At 46.2% G+C, this 14,704-nt stretch overlaps 1 long non-coding RNA gene across 1 annotated transcript; it reads left to right on the forward strand.

Moving 5' to 3' along the window:
• Positions 1-8,144: 8,144 nt before the first annotated feature.
• Positions 8,145-8,608, forward strand: LOC120714528. The gene is made up of 2 exons (XR_005691421.1): positions 8,145-8,314; positions 8,397-8,608. It is a non-coding gene; the product is annotated as an uncharacterized LOC120714528 (long non-coding RNA).
• Positions 8,609-14,704: the final 6,096 nt, after the last annotated feature.

Genomic DNA, 14,704 nt, shown 5'->3' on the forward strand with positions numbered 1-14,704 from the left:
ATATTGAGCATGACAGTGACTCCATTTGTGCAGTAAATGTAGTTCTCTGGCTGTCTTCTACTGACAGTTACTGGGAAATTACCTGGGAACCTTAAGTGATGAATATCTCTGTTGTTGAAGCCAATAAATGGAAAAAAGATGCTTCTCAGCAGGGACAGTAGAGTGATTTCCACATTTACAGCCGACAAGTAATTTTACCCCAAACATGGTGCACGTTCTTCTCCATTTCCCCCACTAATAATTACTACTTGAAATACTTCCAGTGCAAAAAAAATTATGTTAATCAATAAGGCGACTAAAGCGACATCTGGAGTGATTCTAATGAAACACTGAAATTATTATGTTTTTAAATGTGGCAAAAAAATCTGTTTAAATATTTCCTATATAAGTCAGTTTTCTATATAAGAATCACCAAGCGATTCTATCTATACTGTGCACAAAGCAGAAACTAAAATATCACTGGGTAACATGAGTTACATTCACAACCATATAGACTCAAAGATTAAACAGCAAAATCGTCTGTAGAATTAATGTGTTTAATATCAATAACTAATAAAACTGGCCTCCAATATGTTAAATGATAACTTCAAAAACCATCAACTGCATCAGCATATGACCTTGAATGAACGTTTTTTTAGACATCTTTGGCCTTTATGTAAGGTTTATTGTTCTAATGTTGTTTGATCCAGAGCCTCTTGTTTGTTGCTCTGAAGCTGGAGAGTTTGAGTTTTCTATAAATTGCTTTTGAGGTTAATATTGTCACATTGATGTTCCTTTTAATATTATTGCCAAACACTGGCAAATGTGGAAGATGTACATTAGCCAGATTAATCTTCAGGTTAATCTTCATCCAATTGGATGAGGCATCCTGTGTGTGTCCATATGAAAATGAAGGAATGTTATATAAGTCCTGCTGAAAAGAAAGTATACCCTCTGACAGTTGTAAGGTTGTACATATCAGAATATAACAGAAAACTATCCAGTAGTTAGCAGGTCTTAAAACAAGGTAATTACAGCCCAAGTACATCCCATGATTCAATAGCTCCTTGAAGCACTTTGAGCAGAAATAACTGGAAGTAATGGTCTTCCATATGACTTTATCAGTGTCAGGAATTCTGGTACATTCGTTTTTACAGTGTTTCTTCAGTTCATTCAGGTTTGCAGTCATTCGCCTCTGCACCACTCTCCCCACCTTGATTGTTTTCATCATAAGACATCCTGGTGTAGACTTAGTGCCGTGCTTGGGATCTTTGTCTCGTTGCATGACCTAATTTTGGCCAAGTTTGAGCTTGATTCTATAAGCTGGGACAATCATATTTAATGAATCTTTTTTAGTTCTCAGAAGCTGAGAAGTAGCTTTTACTTCTCCTTATTTTTAGTAAAAACCTGACTGCAAACCAGTGATCAGAGGTTATTCACAGATCTGTGCCCCACAGACTGTCTTATTTAACTTCCTGAGGGCTACCGGGGGAAGTGGAGTTGCATTTGTTTCCTCTATCTTGAGCTCTACATGGTCTTCCTAGGTTAATATAACACCTTTTTTCATTATTCTGTATTTATTGCATTGGATCTTGGAAATCGCAGTTCCATGAGAACATCCATAAAAAGCATTGTGGATCTTGGATATAAAAAACTGGATATCCCAGAGTTTCTTAGAGCGAAACTACAGTTTCCCCCCTCCACTGTTAATTGGGACCTTGAAGAATAAAGGCAATGAAGCAAATATGAAACAAATTAACACTGTGGTCAAGAACAGTTTCTTGCAGCTCGGAATCAATCGCCATCCTTTTTAAAAAGTTCAGGTGTGAAATGGGTTAGGCATGCTTTTGTTACATCTAGTACTTTTAATGGGTGAGCTTAGCTTACACATTAAAGTTGCTTCCAAAGGTTCCAGAGGTGTTGGACTGCAGGTCGTGATCATTACTGTATACAGATCAATCATCATACTGGGTTTATTAAGTGGAGCACTGTTATAAAGTTGAAAGCATATAATTGTTTGAAGATTGCATAAGGATTTGCCTTTTAGTCCAAGTCACCAGAAGCCTTATATGCACCCAGCTACTTTAGGCCATAAGTAGAAAAAAAGATACTTTAACTGTTTTAGCTGTAATGTTCAGGCAAACTACTTCGATCTATTTCAAGTACTACCGTTTGCCGGGGTGCATTTTTGCGATAGTTGCTGGGAGTGGAGGGCTGAACTTTCTGACTTGCAGCATGTTGTTGGTTTCCCAAAAAGCTCTTTGGCATCATGGAGCTGTCAGAAAGGAGAAGGTCAGACCCATGCTGCGAGCAGTCATACCCACAGATGGCTAAAACCTCCCTAATATTAGCTGATGTTGTCACAGCAAGCTGATGTGTGAAGAGTTCCAGATCACGCCAAATATGTTCAACATTTTTGTTATGTCTACCCAGAGTGGGATTTTTTTGTTGTCAGTCTTGAATTGGAAACAAATTAGGAACACAACATATGGAGGACACAGGTAGGATCATACCTAGTTCCTTGGGTTAAGTAGGTGAAGGTGGAAAATGTGACGAGGACAAGATAGACTAAATGGATGTTTCGCTGTGTCAACTGAGTTTACATCTCCCTCCCTGCCCACACATGTATATATGAGCCATTTTCTCCCATTTTTAAGTCAGAACCCAGCTGCTGATCATGAGGCTGTGCTCGGGGGTGGAGAAGGGGGAGGGGGGGAAGCCTGTAGCTTATTTTGCCCTTGGATTATAAACCTGCGGGGACAGCACGGAAAGCCTATGCTTGTCCCTCAAAGCTTCAATCCTGTGCAGAATACATACGGAGAGAAGTGTGGCATTATTTGAAATTCACAGGTCTCTGAAATTCAGTGAAGGCAGAAAAAGCCTTTAGCAACATTACCTGCACTATAAGGTTTCCATGCTCATTGTACTTATGAAAGTACCAAATACTCTTTCAAGCTTAATAGCACTGCAGAGAAAAACAGAGTATCTGCTCTGTGAGCAGTGCCCGATGAAATAGTATCGAAAGATTAGATTCCATGGAAATAGTTTCTTTTTTCTTTTTACTTAATTCTTATTGAAATAGATGAGATTCTACAGATGAAGTAGAAAATTAATAATTATTCTGTGAAAAATTAGGTAAACCATCACCACCTTAAACAGAAGCACCTTTGACTTCTCAAACAAAGAAAAGCTTAGTCCATTTACAGCACCAAAAGTGTTACTATTATTTTAATATAATTACTTCTGGCATTTTTGCCTTTATTGGATAGTGAAGCAGTGCAAATCGATAGAAAAGTGGGGCTAAAAAGAGGGAAGAAATGCAGAAATTACTAAAATTACTAAAAAAAAAATTACTATTTTTGAGTGGTAAGCACAGTGACGTTAGAAAAAGGCTTCAGATGACTTTTTGTTGTCCTATAAAAAAAAAAAAAAAGCACAGCCCATGAGTCATGTAAAGCCACTTTTAGCAGCAATAACTTGAATTAATTGTTTTCTGGATGACTCCATCAGTTTCTCACATGGTTGTGGAGAAATTATGGTCCACATTTTTTTTTTTTTTACAATATTGCTTAAGTTCAGGATTGCACTTGGACTGGGCCAGACTGGGATCATTGTCTTGCTGCACGATCCATTTTCAACCAAGCTTTAGCTGTCAGGCAGAGGCCTCACTTTTGACTCTGGAATGCTTTGGTACACAGAGACATTCAATGACCGCAAGGTGCCCGTGTCCTGTGGCTAAAAAAAGAACCCAAATCACTAGGGCTGCTCAATTAATCGAATTTTAATCACGATTACAATCTGGGCTTTCAACGATCATTAAAAATGACTGAGCCGATTATTAGCCCCTCCTTCGTGCTTTACTCTCGCGCTGCTCCATGTGGCAAATCGAGCGCACCTTTCTGCATTTCGAACATGCATCACAACAATTAAGAGGACCCGAGGGAAGCTCGGAAAGCTAAGCAGAAGTTATTTGGAGAGGAGAGTGACTGCTGTTGGTTGAAAAGAGAGGTAAAAAAACTTCAGTGGTGTGGAAACATTATGGGGTCGTGGAGTCAGACGTGGATCAAGTAGACACAGTGTGTAAACTTTGCTACGGTGTCGTAGCTGCACCACAGAGCAACACTGCAAAGTTCACTAAACATAGATGTTTACATTTTTCATTTATTTTTTATATTGCAAACATTTGCACTGTTATCAGTATTTGCACACTATTTTATATTATTTTTTAAAGTCATTATTCAATACATTGTTATTGTTAACCCTTTAAATCCCTGTAGAACCGGAACCGTGTAAGCTAGCGCAATAATTTGTTTTCAATATGAAACCAGAGGAGTTGTACTTACATCTTATGCCATCAGCTTGTCCTAGGTCACGGTTTCCTTCCACATAAAGCTTTGCAAAAATTGCATAAAAAGCGCTTGCAGGAACAAAAACATAATATTCCAGAAACACGCTTTGCCGATCCGATCAGCTGTTCGTAACATTTCCCACATTGGTCAACGCGAACTATCGCATGTCCGCCATTTCCTGTCCGAAACCGGAAGTGACGTCATTTTCGCGGAAAATGTAGTTTTGTACTTGTAGGCCTTAAAAGCCTATACTGGTGTTTTTATAAGTCATGTTTGACTCTATGCTTTTCTGAATAGTTTCTGGGATGCTTAGAACTCGAATTGCACTGCTGGAAATAGTTTATTTTGATGCACCTGCTGTTTTCTTTGCAAATTTGCTTAGGTCTTAAAGGGTTAAATAAATATCGTCAAATAATCGAGATCTCAATTTCAGTGAAAATAATCGTGATTATCATTTTTGCCATAATCGAGCAGCCCTACAAATCACCACCCTCCACTACAGTGATTGATACTCGGTATAAGGCGTTTGTACTGATATGCTGTGTTTGGTATTCATCAAATTTAGCACTGTGTATTGTAGCCATGCATCTCTACTTTGGGTTCGTCTGGCCAAAGGACACTGGTCCAGTGGCCTTGTGGTTTGTTCAGATGCAACTTTGCAAACCTAAGCTGAGCTGCCATGTTCCTTTTACAGAGAAGAGGCTTTCTTCCAGAAACACTTCCAAAACAATTGTACTGTCATGAAGTATGTCTGTGAAGGTTCTCAGTCATCCAGGTCATCGTAGTCAAAGGAGCTTGCAAAGAAAAGCGTCTGGACTTCTTTAAGTTGCTTGAAAATGTTTCACCTCTCATCAGAGAAGCTTCTTCAGTTCTAAGGTCAAATGGCGGAGAGTCCCAGATTTAAACCCAATGGGAGCATCCCCCCAAAGAGGGACAAAAGGACCCCCTGATGATCCTCTAATCACATGAGCCAAGGTGTGAAAACGGGTGTGGGTCCCAATCAGCCAGGGTTTCGGGTGAGTTCATTGTGAAACCTGGCCCCACCTTATCATGCGATTTCCTGAGGTCAGATGGCCCAGGATGTGAGTGGGCGCTAAGGCGTCTGGGGAGGGAACTCAAAACTGGATTATAGATGGCTGACAGTTGGTGTCGTAACCACCGCCTCTGTTCAAAGATGGACACTGTGAGTGACCATCGTCATGAACTTTAACATTTAACATGCTGGTTGTAAACCTGTTCACTGTTATTTTTAATAAATTTGACACCCCAATTTTGTGCATAATCAAGTCACCAAGTGAAGTGATAGTTGACAAAGCGTTTCAGCTGTTTACTCCTACATAAGGAACACGGGGCTCATTCTGGTTACTTTTTGGCTCAGTCACGTCAGAGTGACAAGGAATCGCAAACTCCTCGTAACGAAGAAAAATCCGCGGATGACCAGTGATTGTGCAATTTTTATTTTTTATTTTGCATCCAGGAACTGATTGAAGAGAAAGTAGTTGCATCGACCAACTGGTCTCCCAAAAGGTTGCATGTACAATAATCTGAATCTCTGGGTGACCACTTTCAACTGAAAAGGTGACAATAGAGGTCGCATTTTAGGGGGCAACCTGTCTCCAAGCAATCACAGTCAAGCTTGGACAGACTGCAAACTCTCTTGGGCATATTGGCAAAACTTTGCAAATAACTGCCAAACTCATTTATAAACATAAACAAATGACCAAGGCATTGCAATCAATAAGCGTCTGTCTGTTTGTCAGCTCTTGGCAGTAGAGTAACAGAGGACTCAACTGGTTGCCGACTGTTATAGCTGCTCATCTTGGCTCCTTGTTGTGTCAAAGGCGAGACATTGAATATTTCATGCCTGCTTCACAATAACACCCAACTTGTGATCTGTTTGTGGTTGTGCCGTTTTCTTGCATCCTTGTTTCTGTTGCTGCCTCCCCAGCAAACTGCAGCATAGAAAAGAACACTTACCACCACAGACTGATTGAACATCAACATTTCACTGCAAATGTCAAGAAATCTTAGTTTTCTTGACAAAAAGAGGCAACTCTGCCCCTTTTTTCTGTCATAATGTAATTTTACTTGTCCAGGGTTGCAGGGGGCTGGATAATATCCCAGCTGCCATAGGTTAAGAGGTGGCCAGTCTGTTACAAGTCTAACACAGACCACCAACCATTAACACTTTTACACCTGCAGCCAATTTAGAATCACCAGTGACATCAAGCCCGGTGAACTGGTGAATTCAAACTGAGGATTGTCTTGCTGTCTGGCACTGACTCCACACCTATCATTTTAATTCTAATTTTTATTTTGAAAATGAGTGTGGGAACATTTCTTCCAGGCAAATATACAGTAGTCACCAAAAGCCTCTAAGCGTTTGACTTTCTGATGCTAAAATCTTTGCAGAAATCTTTTATTTAGGTGAAGCTGCTGTACCTGTGGCTGGACAAAGATGGTCTAAGACAGGGGTCCCCAATCCCAGTCCACGAGGGCCGGTGTCCCTGCAGGTTTTAGATGTGTCTTTGATCCATCACAGCTGATTTAAATGGATAAATTACCTTCTCAACATGTCTTGAAGTTCTCCAGAGGCCTGGTAATGAACTAATCATGTGATTCAGGTGTGTTGACCCAGGGTGAGATCTAAAACCTGCAGGGACACCGGCCCTCGTGGACTGAGACTGGGGACCCCTGGTCTAAGACCTTGATGGAGGATTCCATGATATATGTTTGATGTTATCTCTCATGTAATCTAAGGAGCTTGTAAAGAAAAGTGACTGAACTTCTTCTTTTTTCTTCTTCTTTTTTTTTTTTTTATCATGAACTGGATGACTGAGAATCTACACTGCCATATTTTTGATGTACAAATATCTAATTCTGTCCATCCTGGTCACAACATTGTAAATCTCAGCATCTTGAACAGTACGAGTTCTGCCTCTTGTCCCCCCATTAGTGCCACCATCTCAAAACATGCATCACAGCAGGTCTCAATAAGATCTTGTTAAGCTCTTTCCCTCTTGCTGCTATTCTTCCATCTGAAGTGCCCCTGACACTCGTGTCCACCCCACTCCATCCTGCCTGCAAAATGTTTCTTTGAATGGTTGACCCCAGCTATATTTAAACTCTTTCACAGCCACCACCTTTTCTCCTTCCAGCTTCGCTGTTACACCTGTCTCCCTCTCATTTACACATGTTTTGCTGTGTGGCAGGCAGGATGCAGGACCCAAACACACAACTCATATTCAGAGTACACGGAGACAAAAGTAACTAGACGTGGAACACAGGGAAGACGTAGTGACAGAGAACTAACACTCAGAACTAAGCATGCAACACACAGAGACAAATAAGGAGAACAAGAATACAGAACTAAACCTTCACAAGAGACATGACACCAGGAACACAGGGGAGGCACAGAAACAGAACAGAAACCTCGAAACTAGGACCTATAAATATAACACAAGCAGAAAACAATAAAACAAAATTACACATACTGTGTCACAGACCAGGTATCGTGACACATGTATTCTGTCTCGCCCCTACTGACCTCCATTCCTCTTCTCTCCAAAGATTCCACCTTTTCAGGCTCTCTTTTACCTGCCCCCTACCATTACTACAGATTAACACATGTTGTCTGCAAACATTATTGGAAACTCTAGCTTGACCTCGTCTGCCAACCTGTCCATCAGCACTACAAAATTTTTCCATCTGTCACGGTCGGACAGTCTTCCCGGACGACCTGCTTGTTTGTTTGTGATGTGTGTGTGTGTGTGTGTGTGTGTGTATGCCCTCCTCTCTTTCTCTCTCCCTCCCTACTCTGCGGGTCTGCTGCCGAGGAACGGCGTCTCCGAGAGAGTGAGAAAGGCCGATCTCTGACCCGGAAGTGTAATCTTCGGCTCCAGCTGCCGCTAATCTTTCCTCACTAGACGGAGGTATTTAACGATGTGTCCAGACGGCAGTCGACGCTGGATTGTACTCGGAGCTCGGTAGCTAAATGTGCGCGTGATCTTGTCACTCGCGTGGCCAGGCAAGCCTTCTCATCCATTGTTGTGTTTGCTCGACTTTCAGATTGGAGAAGTACGGGACGGAGGAGTGGAGTAAAGGATTTACTGGTGTTTTCGGGAGGAGGAGCTCACACGGAAGGAGCGCACACAGACCTCACGGGAAAACTCACCTTCACCACTTCCGGGAACTGAGAAAAAGAAAGGACAATTATTGGAGATATTGATGTTTAAGGACTATCTTTCACGCACTGTAAATAAACGCACTGTCTGCTTCAACCCAGAGCTCCGCGCTTGAGTCCATAACTTCCATCAGCCGTGACAGAACAATCCAGCCAGTAATGGACTCAGCGGACTCTACCCCCCTCCAGCGCGAAATCGCGCTTCAGGCTGAACGATTGGAGCGACACGAGACAATGCTGCAGCACGTCGCCAAGGAGCAGTCCGCATTACTACAGGTGGTATCGGAGCTAAAAGGTATGCTACTCACTACACCCGGGGCACCCGTTCAGCCACAAGGGGGCCCTGCGCAACCACAACCACCTATAGCCTTGCTTGACCAAGCGGCGGCGTCTCCCCTTCCGCCATCGCCACCCCCGCCACGACGTGAACATGCATTGCCGGTGCCTGAGAAATTCGGCGGGGACCTGGATAAATGTCGGGGTTTTTTGATTCAATGCTCCTTAATGTTTAGGCAGCAGACTCAAGCGTGTGCTTCTGACATTACCAAAATCACATTTATGGTCGAGCTACTGACGGGAAGGGCTCTGCAGTGGGCTCAAGCGGTGCTGAGCGCCCAGCCCTCTATCTCATACAGTAACTTCCTGAGCAAGTTTCGATGTGTATTTGATAAGGGGTCTAACCCAGACAGTGCTGCTCATCGTTTGTTTGCATTGAAACAGGGTCGGCGGACCGTGGCTGACTTCTCCGTGGATTTTTGGATCCTGTCCGAAGAAGCCGGCTGGGAGGAGAAGGCACTCCGAGGGGCCTTCTTGAACGGCTTGAATGAGAACATCAAATGTGAGTTGGCGTCCAAAGAGCTACCTAAATCATTGAGTGCCTTGGTGAATTTGTGTATCAGTCTGGATGACCATATGCGAGAGTTTGGGAGGCGATCTGGAGATGGGCGGAGGTCAGCAGGGGGCGTAGGAATTCCCTCGCTGGAATGGAGGGAGGAGGAACCCGACTCTCCAGCTGATGAGGAGCAACCCATGCAATTGGGGCGGACTAGATTCAACCGGGGAAGAAGACGACTGGTGGGTGAGTGCTTTGAGTGCGGAAAGAGGGGACATTTCGCGGATGCCTGCCCCTCTCGGTCAAAAGAGTCTGCCCGTCAGTAAAGGTGGGGATACTGACGGGTGCACCTGCGAGTTCGGTTCTCCACCTTAGCTGTCCCGCGAAATTACAGTTTCTTTCCTGCATTCACCCATGTAACGTTCTGATTGACTCTGGGGCCGAGCAGAGTTTTGTGGATGAGGCTCTGGCCTTCAAGATAGGTTTGCCAGTCGTCCCTCTCCCTGAAACGCTCGAGGTTTCGGCGCTTAATGGCAGCACGCTAGCCTCTGTCTCTCACCGCACCCAAGAAATTACTCTCACCCTGTCCGGCAATCATACAGAGAGGATTCGCCTGTTTCTCCTCAAGGCGCCCAACACCCCCTTAGTTTTGGGTTTTCCCTGGCTTCAGCAGCATAACCCACATATAGACTGGGCTAGGGGGTGTATTATTGGGTGGAGCTCGTATTGCCACGAGCGGTGCTTACGCTCTGCAGTGCCTGCCTGCGTGACTACTGACCCGGCCGGGCTGCCCGCTCCACCCGATTTGTCTTCTGTACCGGCGGATTACCACGACCTGAGTCAGGTGTTTAGCAAGGACAGAGCCCAATCGCTGCCGCCCCATCGCCCGTATGACTGCGGGATAGACCTGCTCCCTGGTGCTCCCTTGCCCTCAAGCCGTCTCTATAACATCGCTAAGCCTGAGCGTGAGTCTATGGAGCGCTACATAACAGACTCCTTGGCTGTGGGCATCATTCGCCCATCCACTTCTCCACTGGGCGCTGGGTTTTTCTTTGTTGCAAAGAAAGACAAGACCCTACGCCCTTGCATTGATTTCCGGGGCCTGAATACGATCACGGTCAAGAATAAATACCCTCTTCCTCTTCTGGCGTCAGCTTTTGAGCTCCTTCAGGGAGCCACCGTTTTCACCAAACTCGACCTCCGCAATGCCTATCATCTGGTTCGTATCCGTGAGGGGGACGAGTGGAAGACTGCTTTCAAGACCCACCTGGGCCACTTTGAGTATCTGGTGATGCCTTTTGGGCTTACAAACGCTCCCGCTGTGTTCCAGGCATTGGTGAATGATGTTTTGCGAGATTTTCTTAACCGCTTTGTGTTTGTCTATCTTGATGACATCTTGATTTTCTCCAGGACCCAAACGGAGCATGTCAAGCACGTCCGGCTGGTGTTGCGGCGTCTGCTGGAGAATCGCCTGTTTTGCAAAGCTGAGAAGTGTGAGTTCCACGTTTCCTCTGTCTCTTTTCTGGGCTTTATCGTTGAACAGGGCCGATTGCGAGCGGATCCCGCAAAAATCAAAGCCGTTCTGGAGTGGCCAGTGCCCGCGACCCGGAAGAAGTTGCAGAGTTTTCTTGGCTTCGCCAACTTTTACCGACGCTTCATCCGGGACTTCAGCAAGGTAGCCTTGCCTCTCACTCAGCTCACCTCACCCAAACAGTTTTTTCTGTGGTCTCCAGCAGCTCAGCAGGCCTTCGACCGTCTCAAACGCCTGTTCGCGTCGGCTCCCATTCTCGCCCAAGCTGATCTCACCTTACCGTTCGTGGTGGAAGTGGATGCTTCGGATTCAGGGGTTGGGGCCGTCCTCTCACAGCGCTTCGACGGTAGACTGCACCCCTGTGCCTTTTTTTCCCGTCGTCTCACCCAGGCAGAAAGGAACTACGACGTGGGCGACCGGGAGCTGCTGGCCATCAAGCTGGCGCTGGAGGAATGGCGGCATTGGCTGGAGGGGAGCGAGCATCCAGTAGTGGTTTGGACCGACCACAAGAATCTCGCCTACCTCCAAACGGCAAAGCGTCTGAACGCCCGACAGGCCAGGTGGGCGTTGTTTTTCACTCGGTTCGCCCTGACCATTACCTACAGACCCGGGTCCAAGAACACGAAACCGGACGCCTTGTCACGCCAGTTTGCACCTGACGTCGACCCAGAGGAAAAAGAGAGGCCCATCCTGCCCGCCTCCTGCTTTATGGGGGTTCTTACCTGGGAGATCGAAAGGGTGATCCGGGACGCCCAGCGACAGGAACCCGACCCCGGGACTGGTCCGGACGGCAGACTGTATGTTCCCTCGGCGGCCAGGTGTAAAGTTATCCAGTGGGGCCACGCCGCGAGGTTCACCTGCCATCCGGGTAAGAACCGCACTGTCACTTTTTTGCAACGGTTGTTCTGGTGGCCGTCTCTTTCTCAGGACGTCCGCGACTATGTGGCGGCGTGCCCGGTGTGTGCTCGAAATAAGTCGTCGAACTCCCCTCCATTGGGACTCCTCAGACCGCTGCCCGTCCCCGGCCGGCCGTGGTCGCACATCGCTCTGGACTTCGTCACCGGCCTTCCGCCGTCCTCTGGTAACACCGTAATACTCACGATCATTGACCGTTTCTCTAAGGCTGCCCATTTTGTTGCCCTTGCCAAACTCCCCACTGCACTGGAAACCGCCCAGCTCCTTACCCGGACATCGTCTCGGACATCGTCTCGGACCGTGGGCCCCAGTTCACCGCTCGGGTGTGGAAGCAGTTTTGTGCGGAGCTGGGAGCCCAGGTCAGTCTGTCTTCTGGTTTCCATCCGCAGACTAATGGACAGGCGGAGCGAGCTAACCAGGAGCTGGAGGCCTTGTTGCGCTGTGTCATCTCCTCCAACCAGTCCTCCTGGAGTGACCAGTTGGCATGGGTTGAATATGCCCATAACTCCAGCACGTCGGCTGCTACGGGGTTCTCTCCTTTCGAGGCCTCCTTGGGGTATCAGCCTCCACTTCTCTCCGTCTCCGAGGGAGACGGAGAGAACCCCAACAACACATGAGGCGCTGTCGACGGATCTGGAGGGCGACCAAGGCAGCTCTTCTGCGGACGTGCGGACGTAATAAGGAGCTCGCTGACCGTCGTCGCGTTCCTGCACCGGCCTATCGGGTGGGCCAGCAGGTATGGCTATCCTCTAGGACTATTCCCCTGCGGACCGAGTCCAAGAAGCTGGGTCCCCGGTTTCTGGGCCCGTTTTCGGTGCGAGCTGTCCTGAACCCAGTTACGGTCCGGCTGGCCCTCCCGCGCAACATGAAAGTGCATGATGTGTTTCATGTTTCTCAACTTAGGCCGGTCCGGACCAGCCCGTTGTGCCCGCCTCCTGAGCCCCCGCCGCCCGCCCGGATGGTCGCTGGCGCCCCGGCGTATGACATTACTCGCATTATGGATGCCAGGCGGCGCGGTAGGGGTTTTCAGTTTCTGGTGGATTGGGCTGGGTACGGTCCGGAAGAGCGTTCTTGGGTGCCGCGGTCTGCGATCCTCGACCATGGTATGGTGAGGGAGTTCCGCCGCCGGCACCCGGATAAGTTTCGTGGGTCGCCCGGGGGCTCCCGTTAGAGGGGGGGTACTGTCACGGTCGGACGGTCTTCCCGGACGACCTGCTTGTTTGTTTGTGATGTGTGTGTGTGTGTGTGTGTGTGTGTATGCCCTCCTCTCTTTCTCTCTCCCTCTCTACTCTGCGGGTCTGGCTGCCGAGGAACGGCGTCTCCGAGAGAGTGAGAAAGGCCGATCTCTGACCCGGAAGTGTAATCTTCGGCTCCAGCTGCCGCTAATCTTTCCTCACTAGACGGAGGTATTTAACGATGTGTCCAGACGGCAGTCGACGCTGGATTGTACTCGGAGCTCGGTAGCTAAATGTGCGCGTGATCTTGTCACCCGCGTGGCCAGGCAAGCCTTCTCATCCATTGTTGTGTTTGCTCGACTTTCAGATTGGAGAAGTACGGGACGGAGGAGTGGAGTAAAGGATTTACTGGTGTTTTCGGGAGGAGGAGCTCACACGGAAGGAGCGCACACAGACCTCACGGGAAAACTCACCTTCACCACTTCCGGGAACTGAGAAAAAGAAAGGACAATTATTGGAGATATTGATGTTTAAGGACTATCTTTCACGCACTGTAAATAAACGCACTGTCTGCTTCAACCCAGAGCTCCGCGCTTGAGTCCATACCTTCCATCAGCCGTGACACCATCACTGAGGGAAAATGTTTGATCAACATGACATCTGACAAGCATAATATCCTGTGAAGTCCTTGCCACCTACAAAGAAGGCAGCCATACTCAGAAACATACTCTAAGTGCGCTGTACTTTCCACCCTTGTAAACTAAAGAACTATAGCATGAACGTGTAGCTCAAACCCATGTACAGGCATCTTCAAATATCACCAAAGGCCTATTTTCTCTAGCATTTTTCAAGTGCCTCTAAAGAAACAAAAAGTTATTACCTACCACAAAGTACTGAGTGTAAGAAAGAAAAAGTGACCTCGTCATAATCTCAAAATGCCACAGTTCCTGTATTTCACAGATCCCTGCACATATTTCCCTTCTAGGCATTGCTACAGTGGGAAACAGACTGCAGCACCCACTGCTACCATCTGCCAGTCTGCACTGGCCTGACACGGGTTAGCAGGTTTTCACATTATGAAGAAGCTCGCAAGACTCATCTGCTTCTAAATAGGAAAAAAATCAAACAGGATAAATTACTTGGGTGATCAACTGAAACTACCTTTGGCAGTTTTCATAGACAAAACTTCTATGAATAAATGGAGAAAAAGTTTTTCTCCAAGTCATTCACAAAACTTATCATGAGGCATGCTCGATCACAGCATGTGCCTGTGTGTGAGGGTGTGTGTGAGGGTGTGTGTGGTTATGCTGTGTTCAGATCTTTGGGAAAGAAAATGTCTGTCAATTAAAACAAAGTCACTACAGGTAATTGGTTTAGACTGATGACAGTATGGTATCTCAATTAAATATCTGACATCTCTGATAAAGATAATGATATTCATATGTAATTTCATTACTACAGATAAAACAGATTGCCATTACCTTAATTAATATGCTGCACCAAACCTGAACACAGAAATTCAAGGACAGCTTTGGGGGCTGTTTGTAAAAGTAACCAGAAACAAACATTTCCAATATATGCACCCATCTACGAAAGGAACTAAAACTTTGAACTTTGAATTCTAAGGTTTTATGTATCAGAACATGATGAAAAAAAACTCACCTGGTCCTTACCAGGTTCTAAAATTATTTAAATTAAACCTGGGATGAAGAGCAGACAATTTATCAGACCATGTGATTA

This window comes from Simochromis diagramma, unplaced genomic scaffold (genome assembly GCF_900408965.1).
Source record: "Simochromis diagramma unplaced genomic scaffold, fSimDia1.1 OVJJ01000596.1, whole genome shotgun sequence".
Lineage (NCBI taxonomy): Eukaryota > Metazoa > Chordata > Actinopteri > Cichliformes > Cichlidae > Simochromis > Simochromis diagramma.